The 6000-nt window shown below is 43.4% G+C and overlaps 1 protein-coding gene across 1 annotated transcript in view; it reads right to left on the reverse strand.

The window, feature by feature from the left end:
• CHST11 (carbohydrate sulfotransferase 11) overlaps positions 1 to 4573 on the reverse strand; it is a 270178-nt gene extending 265605 nt beyond the window's left edge. The window contains exon 1 of the mRNA XM_057486453.1: positions 4425 to 4573. The gene's annotated coding sequence lies outside the window, so the exon portion shown is untranslated. The remainder of the gene's footprint in view (positions 1 to 4424) is intronic.
• Positions 4574 to 6000: the final 1427 nt, after the last annotated feature.

Consider the following 6000-nt stretch of genomic DNA (forward strand, 5'->3'; position numbering starts at 1 on the left):
GTACTGTTCACCATGTAACTTATTCACTATGTAAGAATTTTGTTCTCCATGTAAGAACTTGTTCGTTATGCTTCAGAAGATTGGAGAGTGACGAAAATTAGGCTTGGGGTGGATTAATGATTGTGCATTGAGCATTGACTCCCCTATACAGAATTTTATTGTTGTTAACAACCATTTGATCAATAAATATGAGAGGTGCCCTCACAACAACAACAACAAAAAAGTACACACTTCCAATTGTAAAATAAATAAGTAACCGGGATGTAATGTATAGCATAAGGAATATAGTCAAAATATTGTAACAACTTGGTATGGTGATAGCTGGTACCTAGAATTATCATGTATATAAATGTTGAATCACTGTGTTGTACACCTGAAACTAATGTAATGTAATACTGTGTGTCGACTACCCTTCAATAAAAAATAATCATCTAAAAAAAAAAAAAAGGTAATTACGGTTAAATGAAGTCATAAGGAGAGAGAGTCTTAATCCAATAAGACTGGTGTCATAAGAAGAGGCAGCGACAACCAGAACTCTCTCTGCACACATACAGAGGAAAGACCCTGTGAGCACACCACAAGAAGGCGGCCTACTACAAGCCGAAGAGAGACCTCCCAGACACCAGCCCTGCCCGCACCTCAATCTTGGACTTCCAGTCTCTAGAACTGTGGGAGAATGAATGTCTATTATTTGAGCCACTAAGTCTGTGGCACTTTGTTATATAGCAGCCAAATCAGACTAATAATACAGTGGCTCTGGGGTCAATCACTTTGTAGAGTACACTTGTCGTGTTTATGGCCATCCAACATCTTTCAACATTCTACATGACAAGTCCCTCCCAGAACATTTCCTCACAGCATCCCTTGCCGCTAGGGTGCTGCACGTGACCCAGGCTCTGCCCATCAGACCTCTGTGCTGAGTGGCAAGGGCAGAGCCTGAGGGTCTTAGCTCTTTGGAGGAGCTGTGAGTTTATAAGACCCAGTCTCAGGTTCATCTATGGGAACCTTGGAGTCTGTGTCAGGTGACAGTGTATTTATTTTGCATGCATAACAAATTATCACAAACTCGGTAGCTTAAAGCAAGAGAAATTTATTCTCCCACAGTTCTGGGAACCTGTAGCCCAAAATCACGGTATTGGCAGGGCTACGCTCCTCTGAAACTCTAGAGGAGAATGTTTCCGTGCCTCCTCCAGCTTCTTTTGGGTCCAGGTGTTCCTTGGCTTGTGGCTACACTGCTCCAGTCTCTGCCTCTGTCTTCATGTGGCCTTCTCTGTGTCCGTTTCTTATTCTTTTTTGTCCCTTATAAGGGCATTTGTAATTGAATTGAGGACCCATCCAGATAATCCAGAATGATCTCATCTCCAAATCCTTAGCTTAATTATATCTGCAAAATCTCTTCCCAAACACAGTCACATTCACAGGTTCCTGAGATTAGGATATGGATATATCTTCTTGGCGGCCCCCAGTCAACCCATTACAATCCACTAGACAGTAAGAGTGATTGGAGCCACCCGTGAGGGTCTTGTTTCCAGTTGTACAGGCACATGCCTGCGTCTCTGACCCTCCTGGATTTGTGTGAGTTACCTAACATCTTTTAAAATATTCATGTTCTTCTTAAACTAGCAGAGTAATTGCCTTTCACTAAGAACTCTGATACATACTTGACTTTCCAAGCTTCACTTTTCCACCTGGAAAATGCAAGGAAGGAGGCCTGTTTCTAAGTGAAAGAAGCCAATCTGAAAAGGCTACACATTGCATAATTCCAACTGTATGTCATGACGGAAAAGCAAAACTATGGAGACAGTAAAATGATCAATGGTTGCTAGGGGTTAGTAGGGAGGAAGGGAGAACAAACAGAGCACAGAGGATTTTTAGGGCAGTGGAAATAGTCTGTATGACACCATACTGATGGATTCATGTCAGTGTACATTTGCACCAACCCATGGAATGTCCACCATGAAGAATGAACCATAATGTAAACTGTGGACTCTGGCTGATTATGATGAGTCAGTGTGGGTTCATCAGTTCTAACAAATGTACAACTCCAGTGGGATGTGAATAACGGGGAAAGCTATGCATGTGTGGGGGCCCACACATATGGGTCATCTCTGTACTTTCCCTTCAGTCTTGCTGGGAACTTTAAACTGCTCTAAAAAAATAGTATTAACTGTAAAAGGACCTCTTTATAGAAAAAAATTATGATAAAAAAATGCAAAGACTGAATTAAGCAACCTTTAAGATCCCTTCCTGTTCCAACTCTGGAGTGGCTCTAGGATTGTCAGAATTGTCAGCTGAGTTTATTTCATTGTCAGATCAATGCCATCAAAATCAGAAACTCAAATGGGGATCCTTTTAAATGACGCCCACCAGGAGCTGGGGTGAGCGGGGGGAGAGGCGGTGCCTTGCCCTCAAAGTGATGTTTTTCAAAAAAGAGTGGGCTGAATGGTGGGTGCTGGTAAACAACAGTAACCTTGGAACACACACACTTTATTCTGTGGAGTCGAATTTTTAATATTCAGGATGTTAAATAATCTCATTATGATAATGATAAACCCAGGGCTCCAAAAATGAAATTAAGAATGCTGATCAGCAAGGGGGAGCAGCAAGGACTAATTGCACACAGCAGGGTGTGAATTTTCAGAGCCACGGAAGTGTGAGAGAGAATGCTCACACTAGTGCTTGAGGCCACAGCCTTAGAGAGTGTGTGGCCCTAGGAGGCAGAGGAGGCAGGCATCCTGACACCAGCCTGGCCACCAGCTGGCCATGTGGCTTAAGGCAAGACATTCTCCTTCCCTGGATCTCAAGAGCCAAATGAGATAAAGCCTGAGAAAAAGCCTGTACTGGTATCCAAGGGTCAGTCAGGACCTGCTATGTAAAAGGACTCAGGTGGTAACTCTCCGCAGTTAGCATTTTATGGGGAGAGAGAACTTATATCTTCTCATATCATATCTTCTCCCTGGTTTTAACTGTAAGGTTGGTGCCATTTGGACAAGAACACCCCTCCTCTTGAGTAGTACTAATCTGCTCAACAGTGTTAAATCTTCAGCAAAATCCAGCATCAAATAATACCATTTCAATGCCCATATCAGTCAAGAATATTTGGGCTCAGAAATCCAACTCCAACTTGCATGAACAAAAGGGACTTAATTCATCCTGTAATTGGAATCTTCAAGGGGCAAAGCTGGCCTTAGGCATGACTGGATTCATGGTTTCAAGCCATGTCTGGGACAATGTCTCTTTCCAGCCCACTGCTCTACTGTCCTTCGTGCTTCATCCTCAGGTGGCCACCACCTGCTCCAGGCTTACCTTCTTCAGCTCCACATCCACTGTGGAAAACCCATGCCTGCTTCCTGACAGCTGCCGCAAGAGCCTAGTGCATCCTCCTGTGGGGCCCTGCAGTGGCCACCTGCTCATCCCTCCCCAGGCACTGGGACAGAGACTGAAGTATTCTCATGGGCCAGGCCTGGATAACATGTTCTATCCTGAAGCCAGAAGTGGGGTCAGCCCCACCCACAGCACAGGCATCAAGAACAAGGCAGGGTGTTTCCCTGAGAGGCAGCCAACCCAGAGGCCAAGATGGATACTGTCATAATAAGAGATACTGGATGTATTCATTTCCTATTGCTTCTGTAACAAATCACCACCAACTTAGTGGCTGAAAACAACACTGACTTATCATCTTACAGCTCTACAGGCCAGAAGTGCAAGATCAACGTTAGTGGGCTAACGTCGAGGTTGTTTGCAGGGCTATGTCGCTTCTGGAGGCTATAGGAAGAGTATTTCCTTGCCTTTTCTAGCTTCTTCTGGAGGCCACCTGTGTTCCTTAGCTGGTTGTCATATCCTCCATCTTCAGAGCCACATTATAGCATCTTCCAATCTCTCCCCCTGACTCTGACCCTCCAACCTTCCTCTTGTCAGGAACCCTGTGATTACATCAGGTCCATCCAGATAATCAGGATCATCTCCCCATCTCAAAATCCCTAACTTAGTCACATCTGCAGGGTTCCTTTTGCCATTAAGGTAACATATTTACAGGTTCCATCGACTAGGATGTGGATATCTCTGAATTATTACTCAGCCATTATTCAGCCCACCTTACTGGATAGGAAAGAACAGATATTTTCCCCACATCCGTATCTGTCCAGAGAATACAGAAGTCAATAAAGATCTATTGCTATCCATGAATATCATGCAGTAAGAAGTCTACTGGACATGAAGTCTGAAAACAAGTTCAAGTCCAAGCAGCGCCTTTAACTAGCCCACTTGTAGTCTCAGTTCCTTTACCTGTACAATGGATATGCTTACCCCAGCCACTAAGTTGTTGTGACATAATGTTCATAAGGGCACCTTGACATTTGACAGCATCATACAAATGCATATGCTCAGGTCTGGAATGAAATGTGAAGATATTAAGTTGCACCCACCTTTGCAACCATTCTTGCCTGGGGGTGGGAGGAGGGGGGCTTAAACAACAATTTGTTTCTCACAGTTCTAAAAGCTTGCTATTGGTCTGAGAGCCCTTTTCCTGTGTGCAGACAGCCACCTTCCCACTGGAACTGCATGTGGCAGAGAACAGAGACAGGCAAGCAAGCTCTCTCCTGTTTCCTCTTATAAGGGCACTAATCACATTCATGAAGCTCCACCCTCATGAAGTAATTACCTGCCAAAGGCCCCATCTCCAAATATAATCACAATGGGGATTAGGGTTTCAATATCTGAATGGGGAGAGGGGAGGGAACATAATCATTCAGTCCATAGCACATATATTTCATTCCTGGGTAGATTTAGGAATTTTTTAATTCAGCTTTCCTTTTTTAAATTCATTATCCTTAATGAAACCCCATAAAAATCCTCAAAAAGAAGTTATATTTATATATGGATTCATAAAGAAATCCAGTTTTGTCTTGACCATGGAGGAAAGTTCTGTTTCTCCATTTGTGTCTAGGTGAGTCAAAAGTAAATACCTTCAACATTAAAACTTTTCTAAGTGGGAAAAAATTCTCTGAAACCCAGTGCCATTTCATAAACTGGGAAATATTGGCCTAGCAGACCTCAGAAGTCCCTGCCAGCTCTAATTGCTGTGATTTTTCATATGGAACTCCCTTAGGGCAGGTGTCTGGATCAGAAAGTTCCTTTCCAATGCTATAATTTCATGCTTCTCAGATTATATGAATATCTCTTTAACACATTTTTACTTTCCTTTTTTTAAAATAAGGTTTTAAATTCTTCCATATTTCAGGAAAAAAAAAATACAAGAATAACACTGAGGGAAAAACCAAAATATCAAAAGCTTGGACAAACTAAACAGATAAAAGAAGAAAAACTGACGGGAAGAAACTTGGCCTTCTTGAAATAATTCACAAAAGGATTTTTTTGAAATGCGTGTTTGTACAACACATATATAATGGAATTTGATTTACCAAAATTCAACTTTTGTCTGAGAATCTATGGTATAAAGTTAATCCTACGTGTAACAGTAAAGGCAAGGTCATTACCCCAGCGCTGCTGATGACTCCCCACGTGGCTCTGCAGAAGTCTCGACCCTTATGATGGCTTCCAATCTTACACCAAATTCAGCTCTATCTCTCACCCATTCCTGGGCTTCAGACTCAAATATCCTGTCAGGTTGGACACTTTGGGAGGTTTCATTACTATGGAAGAAGGATAGACGGATATTGGGGTTGGGTGTGGCCAGCAGTTCCTGCCATATGTGGCTTATAAAGCCCTGTCTATGATTGGGTCCCTGCCTGCTACTTGACCTCATCTCCTTGAGTTTGCTTAACACAATAGGACCACACTGGCCTTTTCTAAAGTTTCAATACACCAAGCTTGTTCCTGCCTCAGAGCCATGGGCTTACTGCTCCCTTCCCCCAGAATGCTGTCCCCCAGATGGGCACACGGCCCACCTCTCATTAGTCCAGGCTCAGCTCAAATGCCAGCTCCTCGCTGGGGCCTTCCCTGACCACCCTTCCTAGAGTAGCCTCTCCCCACCAGCCAGTC

This window comes from Manis pentadactyla, chromosome 10 (assembly GCF_030020395.1).
Source record: "Manis pentadactyla isolate mManPen7 chromosome 10, mManPen7.hap1, whole genome shotgun sequence".
In the NCBI taxonomy this organism is placed as follows: Eukaryota; Metazoa; Chordata; class Mammalia; order Pholidota; family Manidae; genus Manis; species Manis pentadactyla.